The sequence below is a fragment of the Microtus oregoni genome, unplaced genomic scaffold (assembly GCF_018167655.1).
Source record: "Microtus oregoni isolate MIOR12 unplaced genomic scaffold, Mior012 000005F_ref0000423, whole genome shotgun sequence".
NCBI classification, from domain to species: Eukaryota; Metazoa; Chordata; class Mammalia; order Rodentia; family Cricetidae; genus Microtus; species Microtus oregoni.
Window position 1 is genome coordinate 57,024,969 of NW_024543064.1, and position 22,148 is coordinate 57,047,116.

A 22,148-nucleotide genomic window follows, 5' to 3' on the forward strand; every position below is an offset into this window, starting at 1 on the left:
TGTTGCTTTCTTTTTATGAAATTAGCATTTATTTTCCGTTTTTTTTAAATGATAAATGCCCAGAATAGACTTCCTAATTTGCATACACGGTCAATAGTTGGTAATGATGCTGGGGAGATCGATGAAGCACAGCCTTGCTAGAGACAGTATGTCATAGGGGTGGGATGGGCTGGAGCTTTGAGGGTTCATAGTCTCCCTCACTCTACTTCTGGTTCTCTCTCTGCTTCTTGCTGATGGCAAAAGCTGCGATCACTCAGCTTCCTCACCTTGCCACCCTCTACACATTTTATTGCTATATTGCTATCCTTCCATGTTGGACTCTTACTCTTCTGAAACTATAGTCAAAATGGACTTCCTCTATATGTCACTTTTGGGCAAGGTGTTTTATCACAAAACCAGAAAATTAACTAATAAATTGTCTAAGTTTGTTACAGGATGACAGTTACCCTGGACACTGAGTACTTTGTTTTTCCTTTTTTTTTAAATTTATTTATTTATTAAGGATTTCTGCCTCGTCCCCACAACCGCTTCCCATTTCCCTCCCCCTCCCCCGATCAAGTCCCCCTCCCTCATCTGCTCGAAGAGCAATCAGGGTTCCCTGACCTGTGGGAAGCCCAAGGACTGCCCACCTCTATCCAGGTCTCGTAAGGTGAGCATCCAAACTGCCTAGGCTCCCACAAAGCCAGTACGTGCAGTAGGATCAAAAACCCACTGCAATTGTTCTTGAATTCTCAGTATTCCTCATTGTCTGCTATGTTCAGCTAGTCCGGATTTATCCCATGCTTTTTCAGACCTAGGCCAGCTGGCCTTGGTGAGATCCCAATAGAACATCCCCATTGTCTTAGTGTGTGGGTGCACCCCTCGTGGTCCTGAGTTCCTTGCTCGTGCTCCGTCTCCTTCTGCTCCTGATTTGGACCTTGAGATTTCTGTCCGGTGCTCCCATGTGGGTCTCTGTCTCTGTCTCCTTCCATCGCCTGATGAAGGTTAATATTCATGAGGATGCCTATGTGTTTGTCTTTGGATTCACCTTCTTATTAAGCTTCTCTAGGAACATGAATTATAAGCTCAATGTCCTTTATTTATGGCTAGAAACCAAATATGAGTGAGTACATCCCATGTTCCTCTTTTTGGGTCTGGTTTACCTCACTCAGGATAAGGCAAAGAAGAAAACACTGAGTACTTTTAATCCTAAATCCTCATATAGTGAAAATTTCTTTAGGATAGAATATATATTCTCAGAGGAAAGTCAGTTTGAATTCCTAATTGTCTTTAAACATATTTATTTTTTTACTTTAAGAAAATGATTGATTTATTTAAGCTTTTATTTAGTATATAGTATATGCAAATTATCATCTAGAATATAGGGGAGGACTGGAGAGATTGATGAGTGGGTAATACATGCTGCTATTAGAAAGAACCCAGTTCCGTTAATAGCACCTATGCTGATGGCTCATCATTGTCGATAAGTATAATTGGAGACTACTTGTTTGTTTCCTGGCTGCCCAGACCTGAATAATCACATGGAACCTATATTAATTATACTATTGTTTGACTTCCATTTTTGTGGGTCTAAAAGCACTCTTGTTTTTCTTAGGCTATTTCTCTTAGGTCTTATCTGAATCTATGCCCCAGATGATGGGAACCATTTTGTAACCACAGACTTCTTGTTTGTTTCCCAGCTGCCCAGACCTGAATAACCACACAGAAACTATATTAATTACAGTTAATTAATAACAATATCTTAGGCATATTTCTAGCCAGTTATTACATCTTAAATTAACCAATTTCTATCAGTCTGTGTATCATCACAAGGTTTTGAAAGACTGGATACTTTCAAGGTTAATAGATATCAGGTTTGATTGGGGCTGACCAGAAAATCTTGGCAACAAACATAAGGAAAAAACTCAAAAAAAATTACAAGACAGGGTCTCCTGGAGATGCTGTTGCCTCCAGACTGTAGAAAGCTGTCGAGCATTCACATTCCCAAGAGGAGGGGTGGGTGGTTTTTGTCATTTGGTGGATGGATGTTTATCATCATTTAGTGGGAATATAGGATAAAAGACAATGACTAACTTCAAATATTTTACATTGATATTGATTTTGATATATTGATACAAATTTAAAATTAGTTTTCTTTTATTATTTATTTTTATGTTGAAAAAATTTCTGCCTCCTCCCTGCCTCTCATTTCCCTCCCCCTTCCCCCATTCTTCTCCCCCTCCCCCCACTCCATTCCCCCTCCCTCTCAAGTCTGAAGAGCAGTCTGAATTCCCTGCCCTGTGGGAAGTCCAAGGTCCTTCTCCCCTCCATCCAGGTCCAGGAAGGTGAGCATCCAAATAGGCTAGACTCCCACAAAGCCAGTTCATGCAGTAGGATAGAAACTTAATGCTATTGTCCTTGGCTTCTCATCAGCCCTCATTGTCTGCCATTTTCAGATAAAGCAAGGGTGGATATGGGAACAAGGAAATATATATCTGAATTAAGGGACCCATCTGAGGGTTGGCAAGATACTTGACTCTCGAGAGGCTTGCAGGTCTCCAGGGAGATGTCCCCAGATACTACCTTGGGCAACTGAGGAGAGGGAACCTGAAATGACCCTATCCTGTAGTCATACTGATGAATATCTTGCATATCACCATAGAACCTTCATCTGGCGATGGATGGAGATAGAGAAAGAGACCCACATTGGAGCACTGGACTGAGCTCCCAAGGTCCAAATGAGGGGAGCAGAAGGAGGGAGAAGATGAGCAAGGAAGTCGGGACCACGAGGGGTGCACCCACCCACTGAGACAGTGGGGCTGATCTATTAGGAGCTCACCAAGGCCAGATGGACTGGGACTGAATAAGCATGGGATAAAACCGGACTCTCTGAAAATTAGTTTTCTTATGCTGTATGTATGTATCTTCTCTTGTTTAGAGTATTGTGCTTATGCATGTCATTTAAAAATATATAATGTATAACTAAGAAATGGAGGATAGTAGTTAGTCATCTATGATAATCAAATCTGTAGTTATATTATTGGGCATATTTTCAAGGTTAAATAGATATATTTTAGAAAAACAATCTTCAAATACTTCAGGGACCTACAGAATATGAGATTTAAGATGTTTAATAACCTAAGGCTTTCTCGACAATGAGATGTGTCTGTTTCTGGCAGCAACAATCTTCTTCATAAAAGAATTATGGACATCCAAGAACATCCATATGAAATTTCTTTTTATTGTGGCAAACAGTCATTTGGACAAGAAACTGTCCCTGCCTCAACTACTGACAAAATACTATCCAAACTGGATATTCAGGGGGGGAAAAGGAAATTTGCGAAGACAAGGGGGGGGGGCTGTCCTACAAATTTTCTTCTTCATAGAAAACTCTGTTAAATATTCTAGGACTATAGACCATAGAGAAATGTCTCATGTTTTCAGAGGAACCTTGGGTAACTGTCCAGGTAGCCAGACATCTCTGTCATTTCTATAGTTTTGGTAGTGGCTAGCACGGCACTTCCTGTTTACCAGTTAATGTTATATCCCTCTGGAGTCTTGATGGAATTAAAGACTAGATAGTTATAGTTACAGTTTTCCATAGTTATGAAAAAAAAAGTAAATTAGATACAAAACTTTGAACTCACTAAGATAGGATTGATAATGTAGTGTTATCTCTAAATTTGCCAAATACAAATGGACTGGCTATTGTAAATGTAATTCCTACTTGATTATTATTCTTCCTGTGTATATTTTTACTATGTGAATGTTAAAATCTTATCTTTTTATTTAGACAAAAATGGGAAAGTATTGTGGAATAGAACATTTAACTATATAAAGATATTTTGCATTTATGTTGAAGGATAATTATTTAATTGTGTAAAGATGTGTTGCTGTTTTAGCTTGCCTGCCTAAGGCATCTGATTGGTGTAATAAAAAGATAAATGGCCAATAGTTGGGCAAAGGAGGGACAGGTGGGTTTGGTCACCAGAGAGAAATACAGGAGCCAGTCAGTCAGCCCGGCACTAATCAGCTAGATGTGAAGGAATCAGGAAATCAGGATGAACAGTAAACAAGCCTCAGGACAACACATATATTAATAGAAATGGGTTAATTTAAGGTAATAAAAATAGCTAACTAGAAACAAGGCTAAGTTAAAGCCAACCATTCATAATTATTAACAAGTAACTGGGAAGCCTGCCACAAAACAGTATTTTCTTTTCTTATTTATTCTTGAATTTTACTGTCATAATTTTCATGATAATTACAATATTTTTTTAAAAAAAACCTGAAAATGTGTGGAGAGTATATGAAAATTAGTACCTTCCTATTCCTGTTCTATGTATCAACTTGATATCTGATTCTAAGTCAGTGGCTCACAACAGGTGGGTTGAAACCCTTTTGGGAGGTCAAATGACCCTTTCACATAAGTTGGTTAAGACCATTGGAAAATACATATATTTACATTACAGTTCACAACAGTAGCAAAATTGCAGTTATGTAGCAGCAACAAAAGTAATTTTGTAGTTGGGGGTCACCACAACATGAGGAACTGTTTAAAGGGTTACAGCATTCAGAAGGCTGAAAACTACTCTCTAAGTGCTGTCATCATGACTGTGAAGTGTACCACATTTCTACTATTAAATAGAAATGTTCAATACTATACCAGCCACTGTGCATGGATGTAAGTCCCCTTTCCATTTTGCTGTTTCTGAGATTTACTCATAAAATAACACAAAAACCCATCTCTCTGACAGTGTCACTTGAAAAGCATCTTTAAGGCTTAACTCTAATCATGTTATTTTTCTAACCTAGAAAATATCAAAGTTTCTTTATTCTCTTTTAAATATAGTTCAAAATGCTTAGTGGGTGAAGAAGTTTAGCCTATCTGAAAGGCATGGTGTATTGACATCATTCACTATGTCTGTGGGAAAGTTAGAGTGTGACTCAATGGGAACAAAAAGGAAAAACCTCATATTACTTTCTGACTTAGAGCAAGAGCTTGTAGAGAAGTTATATTCCTTCAAAGACTTGTTAGCAACGTGAGTTCACAGTTGTTTCATGTCTGAATCGCTTTTGATAAACAGTTACTGGGTATGTTTGCTTATTTGGAATATATGTGTCAATATTTACAGAAGCAGATGTTAAGTTCAACATATCTACTTATTATTTAGTTACATTATCAATACTAATTCCACTATTTATTGACACAGAAGCATTTTTTAAAATTTATTTTCTAAACAAAACACTAAATGTTCTACTGTGGAGAGTGTCTCATTGTACAACCCTGGTCTGTCTTGCCTGGACATTGCTATTAAGGCCAGTCATGCCTTGACTTTGGGGCAATCCTATTCCCGCTTCTAGTTTCCATCCCCCTTCATCTGCTAGCCAAGTACTGAGATTGCAGATGTATGTCACTATGCATCTCATTTTGCATTTCCTTAAGAATGCTTACAGAATGCTTATGTTAACAAGTCAAATGGTGACTATGATTTCTTTTAATGCTTGGTTTCATGTGATATCTATTTTATATTAAGAAAGATCTGACTTGAGTAGATATATGTAGTGAGAAATGGATATAAATATTCTGAAAAACTGTCACATAATTGTGACTTTCTTCATTTATGCAACTTCAAAACTCAGTATTCCCATTCTGTAAGCTGCTGTTTTGTCTTGTTGGCCATGTCCCTTGCTTTACAAAAGCTTTTCAGTTTCAGGACGTCCCATTTATTATTGTTTCTTTCAGTGTCTGAGCTACTGGGGTTATATTTTGAAAGTGGTCCCCTGGGCCAATGCGTCCAAGTGTTCTTCCCACTTTCTCTTCTATGAGGTTCAGTGGACTTGGCTTTATGTTGAAGTCTTTGATCCATTTGGACTTGGGTTTTGTGCACGGTGATAGATATGGGTCTATTTTCATTCTTCTACATGTTGATATCCAGTTATACCAGCACCATTTGTTGAATACTCTTTCTTTTTCCATTTTATGTATTTCACTTCTTTGTCAAAAATCAGGTGTTTGAAGGTGTGTGGATTAATATCTGAGTCTTCGATTTGGTTCCATTGGTCCTCCTGTATGTTTTTACCAAACCCACATCAAACAGAGGACTGATCTCCAAAATATACAAAGAACTCAAGAAATTGGTCATCAAAAGAACAAATTATCCAGTAAAAAATGGGGTACAGACCTAAAAGAGAATTTTCAACAGAGGAATCTAAAATGGCTGAAAGACACTTAAGGAAATGCTCGACAACCTTAGCCACCAGAAAAATGCAAATCAAAACAACTCTGAGATTCCATATTATACCTGTGAGAATGGCCAAGGTCATTATATGAATAATAATACTAATTATTATTGATATTTACAAACTCTTAGTATGTGTTAGGAATCAACTATTATGGAGTTCCAGAGATTGCTCCTTGCTTAATGTTCCTACCTGCTTTTGAGGAGGTCCTGGGTTCAGTTCCCAATATCTGCATGGCAATTTATAATTGTCTATGGCTTCTGTTCAGTGAATCTGACATATGGGCAATAGAGACACATATAGTACATACACATACACAAAGGCAAATATTCATACTCAGACACTAAAAATAAATCTCTTTAAATAATAAACAAATAACTAAAAATTGAATGATTATATATATGAATTTGTACCTATGACATGAATTTTGGTAAATGGTTTCTAACTTTGTGGCTAGGAATTCTTGAACTTCAGAACCCTTTTAGTCTCAAAATGTTCAGGATAGCCTGAGTTGTTACAATGAAAAAATCACAGTGGGACAGTATGCTTGCAGAAAAATTTAACTTCAAATAGCAGCAAATGAATCAAAGTGTGTTTATACAGTCATAAAAGAAACATAACCAAGAAAAATGAATTTTTCAACTGAACTGATTGCAGTGGAACTGAGTTGGACAGCATTTGCTTTGTTTGAGAAAAAAACATTTTTCTATCTTTTCATTAGCACATGCACTGAATAGTCCCATGTGATTAGCAAAATCATCTTGAAACACTGGCATGTGTTGGCCGCAGATGCAAATTTAAATGGCATCTCTAAATTCCCACCCTTCATCTCATTGAAGAGGGAATGCTGCTGTACTTGGACTCTAGTCCTTCTAATCAGGCAGCACATTTCCTGTCACATCCAACACCTGGCTGAATCCCATGTGCCAACTGCGGCAGGTGAAATGCTAGGACTGAAAGTAATTATTTCCGTCACCCGTAGAAGAGCAGAAGATATGAATTTCATCTCATGCTTACCTTTACAGAGACTTCACCTTAAGTGTCTGTGTTGGTTAGCTTGAGAAGTATCACCTGAGTCCCCACAAGAGGCAGTAAGAAAAGAAATTAAGATGAGAAGTATCAGATAAAGGAAATACCCCACTGCTGCCATGGTTTGCCTTTTCCTATTTTAAAAGCGGTAATCTTGTTTTTGACAAAAAATTCTTGTGATCCAGAAGTTACTCATGAACACTGGTTTTTATTAGACTTAATTATTGCTTTTTGCATGCATATGTGTGTGTTTGTATGTGTGCTGAGAATTTTCTCTTCCATATATATTTTATAGAAAGATAAAATATAAGTGAAAAACTACAATAGATACAGTATTTTTTGAATTATTATAATTGTATAAACTCAAGCCCCTCCCACACACTGCCTTTTTAACTTTCAAAGGCCTATTTTTGGCTCTATCTCTTCTGTTATGGGTTCTGATGAAATCATCTCCTTTTTCAATATCAGGGAGTTTTCAGAACTTGGCATCTTTAGAGTTTTCTGGCATTCAGTCAATGTATGCAGGGAATGCGTTGCACCGTATTTAGCCGACTTTGTTCTGAGAGGAAATGATTAACTACTGAGTGTATAGTTACTCAGTACATTTAAACACAGATTTCCTCTCTAACACGTCAATTCTTTGAACATGCAACTGCAACGAACTGATGCAGAAAAAAGGAACTGTGTTCTAAATAATTTTTTATCTGATCTGAATGTATTTTTAATGATTCAACTTTTTCTGTCTTTGCATTCTTCTTTTATATATTAATTAAAGCTTTCTGTTAATTTAAGTAAAATATATATGATTTTCAGTTTATGTAAAAAATTTATGGCTGAGAATGCTAAGGTTATCCTTGATAAAAGTCTTCATAAAATGCTTAGTGTCTCCAATTAAATTAACATATATAACTAAATTTTAGTTCTTTATAAGCAAATATAATACGTAATATACAGTATATAACACATTAAAATAATACAGTTACATTATTATATGAAATTTTAAAGTAATATGACTTTACATACTAATAGTAAATTTTTTTTCATCAATATGTTAAACTTTAGTAAAGCAAACATCAGTGTCTTATCATGTAGTGCTACATTGCACTTCTAACCTGTTGTCCTCTGTATCCCTCAGCTGCAAGACCATTCATCCAAAAATGCTTTCGTCTTGGCTCATTTTGAGGAATGAAAATGCCCTTCTGTTTGTGGGAGACCTATACTAGAGGGACACTGCTGTTAACCACATGGGGAGAAGCCATTATTTTTTTACATTATCTACCATCTTCTTCAACCATTAGAATTCTACACTCAGGAACATAAGGGAGAATTACATAATAAGTGGTATCAGCAGATTTTCCTCTCAGGAACCATACCCTAGGAGACCTGCCAGTGAGACTACCATCCATTTAAAGCAAGTATCCATCGTTCATGTGTAATGTAGAAATATCTGTATAATGAAAAATCTTATCACTACTAATAAAATGATAGCATTAAAGTAGAATTTCTTTGCTTTTATGCATTAATATGAATTGTTTAACTATGGTAGAACACACAAATTTAATATATCATAATGGAGCTGAAGAGATGACTCAGTGGTTAAGAGCACTGGCTGCTCTTCCACAGGACCAGCATTTGACCAGCAGCTCTCACATGGCAGTTTCCAACCATCTTTAACTATAATACTAGGGAATCTGATGACATCTACTAGCCTCCATGGAAAATATGCATGTACATGCTATACAGCCATATGTGTACAGACAAAATACCAATATGCATAAAATAAAGATAAGTAAATCTTAAAACAAAAAGTAGAATTAAAAAATTTTATATGCTATAGCAATGGAGACTATTTGTTCTAAGGGTCATGAAAAAATAAGAGTAGTTGGTCTTGGTGAGTTCCCAGTAGATCATCCCCATTGTCTCAGTGTGTGGGTGCACCCCTCATGGTCCTGAGTTCCTTGCTCGTGCTCTCTCTCCTTCTGCTCCTGATTTGGACCTTGAGAATTCAGTCCTGTGCTCTAATGTGGGTCTCTGTCTCTGTCTCCTTTCATCGCTTGCTGAAGGTTAATATTCAGGAGGATGCCTATATGTTTTTCTTTGGGTTCTCCTTATTTAATAACGGACAATGAGGACTACTGAGAACTCAAGAACAATGGCACTGGGTTTCTGATCCTACTGCACGTACTGGCTTTGTGGGAGACTAGGCAGTTTGGATGCTCAACTTACTAGACCTGGATGGAGATGGGGGGTTCCTTGGACTTCCCACAGGACAGGGAACCCTGATTGCTTTTCGGGCTGAGGGGGGGGGCAGACTTAATTAGGGGAGGGGGAGGGAAATGGGAGGCGGTGGCTGGGAAGAGACAGAAATCTTTAATAAATAATAAAAAAAAATAAAAAATAAACTGGCGAGAAACTAAAAAAAATAAGAGTAGTTGTAGAAGGGACATAGGTTATTTACTTATGATGTTAGAGGTATTGTTATCTCAACTAATATGGTCAGTATGCTAGCCTATACATGTGATATAAATTGAACTAATTGAACTTACACACAAAAATAAATCATAACAAATAGATGAGTGAATTATATGGGGTGAAGCTGTTTTAAAAGTTGTTACTATTGACAGAAATCAGGGAAAGACACACAGAACACTCCTGAAATATTTAATACAATATAGTGATATTTAAGATAATCATCAGTCTGACTACAGGGCAAGGCCAGTTCAGGAACCCTCTCCTCTGTTGCTTAGGGTCTTAGCTGGGGTCATTCTTGTAGATTCCTGGGAATTTTTCTAGAGCCAAGTTTCTTGCTAACCCCATAATGGTTCCCTCAATCAAGATATCTCTTTCCTTGCTTTCATATCTGTCCTTCCTCCATCTCAATTATCCCACTCCCTCAAGTTTTCCTCAACCTTTCCCTTCTCCCCTCCTCTTCCCCTTCTGCCCTTCCTTCTATTCCCCACCCCATGCTCCCAACTTTGTCAGGTGATCTTGTGTGTTTCCAGTTTCCAGCTGGATCTATATATGTTTTCCTTTGGGTTTTTTTTTTTTACTTAGCTTCTCTAGGATCATGAACTATAAGCTCAATGTCCTTTGTTTATAGCTAGTATCCATTTATGACTGTGTACATACCATGTTCATCTTTTTGGGTCTGTGTTACCACACTCAGGATAGTGTTTTCTAATTCCATCCATTTGCATGCAAAATTCAAGATGTCATTTTATTTTACTGCTGAGTAATACTCTAATGTGTATATGTGCCACACTTTCTTTATCCATTCTTCCATTGAGGGGCATCTAGGTTGTTTTCAGGTTCTGGCTATCACAAATAATGCTGCTATGAACATAGTTGAACAAATGCTTTTGGAGTATGATTGAGCATCTTTTGGGTATATTTCCAAGAGTGGTATTGCTGAATCCTGAGGTGGGTTGATTCCCAATTTTCTGATAAACTGCCATACTGATGGCCTTCAAAATGAACTGTCAGACACTGTCTTTTGGGTTTGTTTGTTTATTTTTTTAATATTTTTAATGTTATTTGGGTTAGTTGTAGATGTTCACAAACTGGTGAAATTACTTGGAAAAAATAAAGAGGACATACTAACCAAGAATAAGTGTGGTTACATAAAGTGTTTCATTCAAACCTAATGAGGCAGAAAGGAAGAAAAGCAAAAGTAGTTATAGAAGGACCATTACTCATGATGCTAGAAATTCTGTTACCTTGACTAAGATGGTCAGTATCCTAGCCTGCATGTGTGTGTGAGAGAGAGATGGGGGATAAAAATGAATGAAAAACACCAGCAAATATGGTAGGTGTTAATATGAGCCCAGTTAATAACCTGTAAGATTTGTAAGTTGTCTACAGTTTGCAAATATTGATGGTAAAATGAAAGGATGTATAAATTAACAACTACGAAAAGAAACTGGGACAATCCTAGTTAACTTTGGCGAGTATAGCGTTCAAAGGAAAAATTATCAGCAATAAAAGGGATCATCATACAATGAATTTAAAAAAGACTCAGTTTGAGAGATCATATCAGTCCTCAAATTACACTCCACAACAAGTACCAAAATATGTGGGCTAAATCTGGTACAATGCCAGGAAATAAAGAGTAATTTACCTATTCATGGTTGGCAAGTTTAGCACAGTTTAACCCATAACTCACAGAGTAAACATAAACTTACCAAGCACACACTTGAATTTGTTAGAATCATGCAGTGAATTGCATTTAATTGACATTTGTTGACCACCTCATTTAAAGGAAAAATATATTGCACATTTCTCAAGATTATGTTGAACATTTACCAAATAGAATATTGAACCCAACCTACCAAATATTAAATAATAGAAATCACACAAAAATGCTCTCAAAACACAATAGAATTAAACTAGAAACTGTTACCAGAGAGTTATATGCCGATGCAATACTTTCAAGTTGAAAACACTTCTAAACATCTATTTTATTGGGTTTGTTTTCTTCATGTTTAGAGATTTTAGTTATCTATATATGCTAGACACAAATCCTCTGTTAGGTGTATAACTTACAAAGATATTCTCTTTTAAATTACTCTTTTTCTTGATTGACAGGTTTTTGTTGTTGTTGTACAGAAACATTTTAATTTCGTGAGATTTCATTTTTGGTTGTTGGTCTTACTTCTTGTTCTTGTGGAGACCTATCCAAGAAGACTGTAGGAATGACCACAAGTTACAGTGTATTCTCTACTTTTTCTTCTAACAGTTAAAGGGTATCAGATCTTATGGTGAAGTCTTTGGTCTTTTTGGAAATCAGTTTTGTACAGAATGTGAGATAACGGTCCATTTTATTTTTTTATTTATTTTTGTCATTTTGAAAACATAATTTTCTAATATCATTTGTTGGAAAGTCTCCCATTTTCTTATGCATATTGTTGGTGTCATTGTGAAAGATCCGGTACCTATAGATGTGTAGTAAGTGTGTGTGTGTGTGTGTGTGTGTGTGTGTGTGTGTGTGTGTGTCATGCTGCTTTTATTACTAGCTCTATGGTGTAATTTGAAATCGATATGGTGATATTCCTGAAGCATTCTTTTGGTTTAATCTTACTCAGGTTATCTTTAGTCTTTTATACTTCCATATAAATTTTGAGATTTTTTTTTCTAAGAATGGACTTGGAAGTTTGACTGGCATTTCAATGAATCAATGGCATACAACTATATCCTTTTAGCTATCCTTGTCTCCATTTTATCTTTTAAATTTATCTCCTATTTATCCATTAATCCCTTTGTCAATATCTGTTTACAATTTATAGATTTAATTTAAATAATTATGATATTAATTTATGCATCTCTTACCCTATCATTTTATGTTTTCTAAGATGTGATATTGTTTGTCCATAGACTTGTATCCCCAAAGTCCATTAAGCAGTCAGAGAACTTACATGAATATACAGGGAGGCAATCAGAGGCTACATGAAAACTCCCATTTTAGAAGTGTGTTATTTGTCCTATGTATTGACTAGTTATGTCAATTTGGCACAAGCTAGAGTCATCTGAAAGGAGGGAAGCTTAACTGAGAAAATGCTTCCATTAGTTTCAATTGTAAGTCACTTTTAAATAAGAATTGATAGGGCAGGGCCCAGCCTAGTGTCATGCTGGGTTAGTGGTCCTGGGCCTGTAAGTAAGCAGGTTAAGCAAGTCATGATGGGCATGCCAATAAGCAACATTCCTTTATGGCCTCTATTATCAGATTCTGCCTCAGGTTCCTGCCCTGTTCGAGTTTCTGCCATGAATTTCTTTGATGATGAACATCAATATGGAAGTATAAGCCAAATTAACCTTTTCATCTCCAACTTTGCTTTTGTTCATGGTGTTCTTCATAGCTATAGAAGTCCTAACTAAAATATCATGGCTCAGTTAAACGGCATTATAGTGAAATTCCTATTGATGATTTTAAGGAGTGTTCTTTCCTTTGGAAATAAATAGAAAAGGTGTAGTTTACTGTTACATCAAATTTTGAATAAAACTCACATAATATAAGTTATAGATCTTTGATTGGACCGTTGACCTTTGCATGTAGGTATTAGGATAATGACTCACTGAGTTCTATTCAAGTTATTTTACACATACTTCTGTGTGTGTGTCTCTGTCTCTGTCTCTGTCTCTCTCTCTCTCTCACACACACACACACGCATGTACACAAAATGCTGTTGGATTAACATGACATCTGCACAGCCAAAAATGTGTCCAGCCATCTGAAAGGAAGCTTAACCAAATCCTAACTCTAAAATCCACTTCTACCATTTATGCTGTAAGAATCTTGAAAGAATAAATTCTCAACAAAGAGTATTTTGATATAGTACATATTCTTCTTTTTGACAAGTTGCATGATGCCATCACAGATGTCCTTGTCCATTAAAACTGTGTCAAACAGGAAGTATCTAAATAATACTTGTGATGTCGTTCAGGGAAAGAGTACTCATTTTGTCTTTTAAGAGTATTCTAAATTCATGAATATATTTGTATTTTTATGGAATTTAAATGTCATGAAATGTGTCCAAGCATACTTTAGTGGTCTTTAACTACTCAAGAAAATGACTGTCAACAGTGTAAATGTTGATTATATGATTCACTTTTAGGATGTTGGATACTTATAGGGACAAGAAGAAGCAGTATACTTAGAATTTTCATGTAGTGACCTTTGTAATCATTATTTTATCAGTTGTATATACAGTTAGATAACAAACATTAATATACAAATTAATCCTGAAATATACTTGCTATGCTTGTACTGCAAAACATTCCACATTATTTTAAAAGATGACATTTTTTTTTTTTTTTTTTTTTTTTTTTTTTTTTTTTTTTTGGTTTTTCGAGATAGGGTTTCTCTGTGGCTTTGGAGCCTGTCCTGGAACTAGCTCTATAGACCAGGCTGGTCTCGAACTCACAGAGATCCGCCTACCTCTGCCTCCCGAGTGCTGGGATTAAAGGCGTGCGCCACCATCGCCCGGCAAAAGATGACATTTTAAGAGTGTTGAAGAATTTATGTTGTGATTAAATACAAAAAAAAGGAAAAGGTAAAAGATGAAGTGAATTTATTGATAATATCACATCAAAAAATGAAACCTTCAAAATTAGCCAATCATGGCTTGCTTTTTATCATATAAACCTTTCCAATCAAAAGGAAAACTTCAAGATTATCCTTTGACTTCTGCGTTAATAGAAACTTTGGGAGGCTCAATGAGAATATTCGCAGCAGCAACAGTCCCTGAAAGTCAATTCAATATTTTAACAGGGTGAATGATACTGGTTCCATGGACATCAGAATGGAAGTTAATTATCATCAACATTGCCTACTGAATTACCAAAGAAAATGGCAGTTAACTTTTCCACAAGGGTTATGTTACTAGTGTCTGGAATGGATACACACAAGTGGTAAGATCTGTATGAGCAAAACAAGGAGCACATAGAGCACATCTATGGCAGTATTAATATATGCTTAGTAATACTATAACCTGAGAGTAAAGTGTGTTTTCTAAGTACCTGCTGTGAATCACGTCTACCTTCTGCAGTTTTATCTCAGCCAATCATCATATCATACCTGATATTAGACTCCATCTTCTCTTTCTAGTCAAAATGTTTTATATATTTTTGTCATTTTATAAGTTTTCTGCTTTGGGAGTAATTTTACTGTCATTTTATGATAACTCTAAAATGTCATGAAACCTTAGGAAAGCATAGTACTAATAATTAAAATTTAACCAGAAGTACCTCTGACAGTATCATTTAAATGTGCAAATTCTTCATATAATGTGAAGAAAAGAGAAAATGCATGAATGAATAAATGAATAAAATTTGACAGCAAATACACAATCTACCTAGCACGTACTTATATACAACCTTGTGACATCTTCTATAATGTGGAAGTACATTGGAAAATGAAACACAAGGGGACATGAAACTATTATGTAGAACAACTGTTATTTTTCATGTTAACAGAATTTGTTGTCAGTTGTATCTAGTAAAACCTCTGATGTATAAAACAACACAGTTAACAGATATGTCACCCTCTGTCCTTCCTTTTCGCTTTGCATATACTTCTTGCAAGTCACAGAAGGGCTTGACTTCTCATTTATCTCTCCATGACATTCACAACCACTCTATGCATTGGGAGCCTCCATACATTACTGTGAGTATTGCATCTTTCAACTCATCCTGTAGCTAAGACTTTCCTAAATCCCACACAACTGGTAAGGACTTGAGGAACGCTCTGGGAGAGAGAAGGGATTCTCTTCTCTCAAGCAAAGCCACTGAAAGAGAAATCAATCGTGTGAATTAAGAGCTTTTGATGAATAAATAATTCATAGAGAGTAAATTAATTAACCAAATTCCCAGTAAAGCTTGTATAGCATTCTAAACTCAACCAGTGTTCTTTCAATCGAAGTGCGATCATTTGGCCTGGCTCCAAATGATTTTCATATATGAAATAGCTGTGCACCTTCATGACTAAGATTTAAGAGAATATAACACCCCAAACCAGGTGTTTGAGCACTCTCTTCCCAAAGATTCTAAATAACTATTTCTTCATAAAGACTCTGGCCATTGTATTTAGTAGTGTTGACATTTACATGAATGGATTGCTGTGTAGTTGTTGAACATGTACTGGGATGATTCCATAATCCTGTTTTAATTAGATGGATGTTGCGAGCATACAAAAATCACAAGCTGCACTCCCTGTGGTGATGCCATACTGGCAAGGAATCAATCACCACGGCTCTGGTTGCCATAGAAACTGATAGCTCCTGCACCACCGTCTAAGTGGCAAATGATTGGTAGTGTACTCATAACACAGGGAGAGCAATGAGTTTTTCTATCCTGTCCAGCAGCTGTGCCAGAGAGTTAATTAAAAGCAGAGAACATGAAATAAATCTAAATCTGTGAAGAAATGAAATGTACAGTACAAATTGAATTCCCGTGTTGGACAGAAATTAATATGCAGCGCAAACCACAGAGCTGCCTGAACAAGTCGCTGCTGGGAATCATGGGAAATGTTGCCTTCCAGGCGGTTAGAGCTCAAAAGTGGAGAGGGCATGGCCTTATCTTATTACCTAAACAAGCACTTTGCTCAGCATTTGTGTTGACTGATGCATGCAAATTGCAGGCTCAAATGTTAAGAGTTCCTATTTCGGAGCAGGAAGGACAAAGCTTAACTAAGATTTAATTAACAAACCGTTAGCAACTACAGTTTATCAGCTGTGAGCACGATGTAAGTAAATGTTGCTACTCCCCCTGTACTAGAATTCACCAGACAACCTCTGTGAAAGTCAATGTGTTTTTATTGATAAGCCACAAATTCAGAATTCGTATTTCAAATGTTACAAGCCAAGGAGCAAATACCTGAAATTCTCAAGAAATACGAGAGGCTCTACATAGAAGTAAATATACATGTGTATTTCTTTCCATAGAATGTGCTGCAACAGATCGGGCATGAAAAAATTTAACTAGAGAGAACCAAGTTTCAGTCCACTTCCATTCCATAATTTGGTTTTATCAACTGGAAAGCTGTTTGGGCAACTTGTTCTCTCTGTGAAGCCAGACACTTCTATAGGGCTAAACTGCATCTCTGCACCTGCCAGACACTCCTGAGTTTTAGGGATTGAAGGCAAGAAAACATCCTAAATCATGCAATTCAGACCACAATCCAAACAGCCCAAACCAAGCAAAATTTTTCACAAGTTAATCAAAGATATACTTCACCATAGCAAAAGCAAAAATTTAACTCTAATAACTTCGTCACTGTTGATGTCTTGGCCATTTTCACTGATGGCCATTTCCTCTGCAGAGAATTACAGGGAGGCTCCACAATTTGTATAAGAAATATATAAATCTTGTTATTATCTTTTATTGCTGTGTTCTATACTAAACTGAAGCACAAAACTATTTCAAATGCCTTATGAAATGCATGTAGAAATTATTTAGAATCTTTAACCCTCTTATTACATCATAATTACAAAGAGATTGGGAAGCTATATGTTTAGAAAGTAATTTTAGGAAATGGTGGTTGTATAAAACTCCATCTCCTACGTGAGAGTCTTTCATCCTGACTCAAAAGGAAAATTAAATAGAAGTATGGATTAGATCAATATGTTCCCTTGAAATATAGAGGTAAAATTCAGTTTTAGTTTTACCTAGCAGAGGATGCCACAAGGAGAGGAGACTAGAAAGGTCATCATTCTTATGTGGAGCGGTATGGAGATGTTTTACTCTAGGTTATTGGTTCACATTTTACATGAAGGTGGATTAGAACCATATGTATAACATATTCAGGAGACAAGGATTATGGGATTTGGAAGCAGGCCAAGAAGATCATTGAGATCATACAAGAGTAACACATATTTCTCAATTAGACGGGTGTCTATTAGGAGAGTATATATATATATGTATATATACACACACACACACTCTCTCTCTCTCTCTCCATATATATATATGGAGAGAGAGAGAGAGAGAGAGAGAGAGAGAGAGAGAGAGAGCGCTATAGCCATGAAAGGGTTCTGAGACTGATAAAATACCCAATGGAAATGAATCATTTGAAACAGGTGTTAGATTCATAGAACCAGAGATAAAATTTACTGTCAACCCCTTTGTGGGTTGAACACCCATTTCACAGCAGTCACCTAAGACTACTGGAAAAGAGATATTTATAATTCATAACAGTAGTAAATTTACAGTTATGAAGTAATAAAGAAAATAGTCTTATAGTTGTGGTTACCTCAACATGAAGAACTGTATTAAAGAGCCACAACCCTAGGAAGGTTGAGAACCATTGCATTAGCATTTTTCTACTGACCCTGAAGACAGCTTCACCTCTGATATGTCTAAGATCCTAAATAATCCTGAATAAGTCACATATATGTGAAATTGCATGGGACATACAAACTAAGATAGATACAACACAAATTGGAAAGTAAGTCTAGAAAGAACACGAGCTAGAAGGGCATGGAAGCCACCCACTGTCGAAAGAATCCAGGCATTAAGGACACTGTCACTAAGACAAAAAGGCAACCCACTGACTGGGAGAAGATCTTCACCAACCCCGCAACAGAAAAAGGTCTGATCTCCAAAATATATAAAGAACTCAAGAAACTAGACTTTAAAATGCTAATTAACCCAATTAAAAAATGGGGCACTGAACTGAACAGAGAATTCTCAACAGAAGAAATTCAAATGGCCAAAAGACACTTAAGGTCATGCTCAACTTCTTTAGCGATCAGGGAAATGCAAATCAAGACAACTTTGGGATTCCATCTTACACCTGTCAGAATGGCTAAAATCAAAAACACCAATGAAAGCCTTTCCTGGAGAGGTTGTGGAGTAAGGGATACACTCATCCATTGCTGGTGGGAATGCAAACTTGTGCAACCACTTTGGAAATCAGTGTCGTGATTTCTCAGGAAATTCGGGATCAACCTACTCCAAGACCCAGCAATACCACTCTTGGGAAAATACCCAAGAGATGCCCTATCATATGACAAAAGCATTTGTTCAACTATGCTCATAGCAGCATTATTTGTAATAGCCAGAACCTGGAAACAACCTAGATGCCCTTCAATGGAAGAATGGATGAAGAAAGTATGGAATATATACATATTAGAGTACTACTCAGTGGTAAAAAAACAATGACATCGTGAATTTTGCATGCAAATGAATGAAAATAGAAAACACTATCCTGAGTGAGGTAACCCAGACCCAAAAAGATGAACATGGGATGTACTTACTCATAATTGGTTTCTAGCCATAAATAAAGGACATTGAGCCTATAATTTGTGATCCTAGAGAAGCTAAATAAGAAGGTGAACCCAAAGAAAAACATATAGTCATCCTCCTGGATATGGGAAGTAGACAAGATTGCCGGGCAAAACTGGGAACTTGGGGGTGGGGTGAGATGGAGGTAAGGGGAGATGGGGAGAGAAAAGTGAGAAGGGGAGGATGGGGGGAGCTTGGGGGAATGGGATGGTTGGGATAAAGGAAGGGTGGATATGGGAGCAGGGAAGTATATATCTTAATTAAGGGAGCCATCTTAGGGTTGGCAAGAGACTTGACTCTAGAGGGTCTTGCAGGTGTCCAGGGAGATGTCCCCAGATACTACCTTGGGCAACTGAGGAGAGGGAACCTGAAATGACCCTATCCTATAGCAATACTGATGAATATTTTGCATATCACCTTAGAACCTTCATCTGGCGATGGATGGAGATTGAGAAAGAGACCCACACTGGAGCACTGGACTGAGCTCCCAAGGTCCAAATGAGGAGCAGAAGGAGGGAGAACATGAGCAAGGAAGTCAGGACCGCGAGGGGTGCACCCACCCACTGTGACAATGGGGCTGATCTATTGGGAGCTCACCAAGGCCAGCTGGACTGGGACTGAATAAGCCTGGGATAAAACCAGACTCTCTGAACATGGCGGACAATGAAGGCTCATGAGAAGCCGAGGACAATGGCACTAGGTTTCGATCCTACTGCATGTACTGGCTTTGTGGGAGCCTAGCCTGTTTGGATGCTCACCTTCCTGGACCTGGATGGGCGGGGGAGGATCTTGGACTTCCCACCGGGCAGGGAATCTGGACTGCTCATCAGACTGGAGGGGGGGGGGGGGGATGGAGTGGGGGGAGGGAGCAAGGAGGGGGGAGGGGGGGAGAGGAGTGGTGGAAGGAAGAGAGAAATGGGAGGCAGGGAGGAGGCAGAAATTTTTTCAACAAAAAAAAATAAATTAATTTAACAATAAAAAATAAAAGAATCCAGGCATTGTTATGCTTATAGTGCCATCTAAAAAGGCCCTATATCTCTTGGTTTTACCAGTAGAAATATAAATTGTGATCAGCGTGTCAATTCGTTTATTCATTAAACAAGTTACTATGGAGTGAGTCTTATGTTTTTGTCACTGTGTGAACAGAGATATGGCTGCTCAAAAGCTGAGAAGGAAGGATGGCAGCAGTATCACTGCCCTGTTTGTCTCCTGTGTGTTACATAAAATGACCCCCACTGTGAATTTTACACTTTGCTATAGCCACCTTGAAATTCATAAACATTCTTGCACAAGAATGTACAGCACACAGTTTTCATTTTGTATTTTGATCCACAATTTATGCAGTTAGTTCTGGGTAGTATAATGTCTATTGAAATCTTTGCCTATCTACAGCTTTTCCCCGAGCACTCTTCATGTCTCATCTGGATCTCGCACTTAGCTGGTTTTTGAGACTGAACGAATTTAGACTTCTTTGTTTAGAGACAATGTAAGCCCATTATCTTGTCCCTCTCAGAAATAAAAATGAACAGTTTGAAAATGTATACAAACCCTCTCCTCTGTCAGCAAGACTGCAGTATGACTTATTCAAATGATTAGCGTATAATAAGCCTCAGTTAGAGGAGAACATGTTCTGTGTGGGAAAGAATTGTGCGAACTGAAGAAACTGTGAAGGTTGTTTTAGCAATCTGCAGAGACGGTGGTGTGTATGGTTCTTGTTGTCCCTTTCTGACTTCTGCAGGGGTAGTGTTCTCTAGCTGGGTCCTCGGGCATGGAAAATTGAAACTGCAGGAAACACAAAATCTTTTTTTTTTTAATTTACAGTCATTCAGTTTTAATAAATACTTATTAGGTATATATAGGACTTTTAGTCTTGTTACCTATCTATGTATTTGTTACTTCTGAGTGGGTCCTGAAATGTATCTCTGTATCTTCAGTAGATTGACTTTATACAGAAACTGTCACCTCAAAATTATTTGCCAATAGATCAAATGATCTTTCATGTTCAAGCACTCAAATGAATACCTCATATATGCTGTTTTATGGCATTAGGAATTATTTAGTCCTTCTTACTCTGTAAACTTCTTTAAATTCAGATGGCTATATTCTCTTTGATGCCTTTTCATTCAGAATGTCCATAGAGATGCAATTCTATGATTTTAAGGTCTTTCAGATACTTTAGAAGCCATACTTTCTTGTATAGAGCTTCAAAGTCACCATAGATATGGCCAGTCTCATCCCTGCATGAGCTCTCTGGAAACACAGCAGAGATGGATGCCAATAGTAGAAAAGGTATCAACAAATATGAAGGCATAAAGTAGAAACAGGGTTGGTGAAGGAGTCAGTCTGTACCATAAGCTTAACCATCTCAGTCAACTTCATAGAACTTTGAAGAATATCTTCATCTGGTTGAAATACTATGTTCTGTTCTGTCCTTTTCTGCTGTTAGTTGGTAATGCAGAAGATCTTGACAGCAGACTGCTTTGGGAAAGACTCCCCTTCACCAAAGTATGGAACAAAGCAAGGGGAAGTCAAAGGTTACCCCCTCATGCCCTTTTTGTAGCTGGATAATTCCTTATTTTAGACGAGGTTCAGACATCATCTCTCCATATTCATCCTAGATAATTTTCATCAGAATGACTCTCAAATCACTCCTTAGGTTAAATAGCTATAATAATCAATTATGTCTTAAAAGGATAAAATTTCATGCATATGGTGACAGAATAGGAGTCTTCAAAATAGGAGTTTCTTGTGAACATAATTAAATTCTGTAAAACTCAATGAACATATTTTCATGTTATATTTTCTATTGTATTTATGAGAATTTAAACATTATGCTGTTCATTTATGAGCATGAGTTAATGTGTCTGTCATTCTGTCATTATTCTCATAATTTTGGTTCTGAGTAATTTCTGCTAGAACTTTTAGGTTTGGGACAACTTGTTTTTTGCAAATATTTGTTTCAAAAAGAATTATTTTGGTTAGGTATAAGGACGTAAAATAATTGAACATCAGATTTATTGTTTCTATTATTCTCTTATTTTATGCTATTTTATATACTCCATAACACACTATTTTCCATACTTAATTTTGAAAGTATTTTGTTTGATTAAGTTTTATGTAAA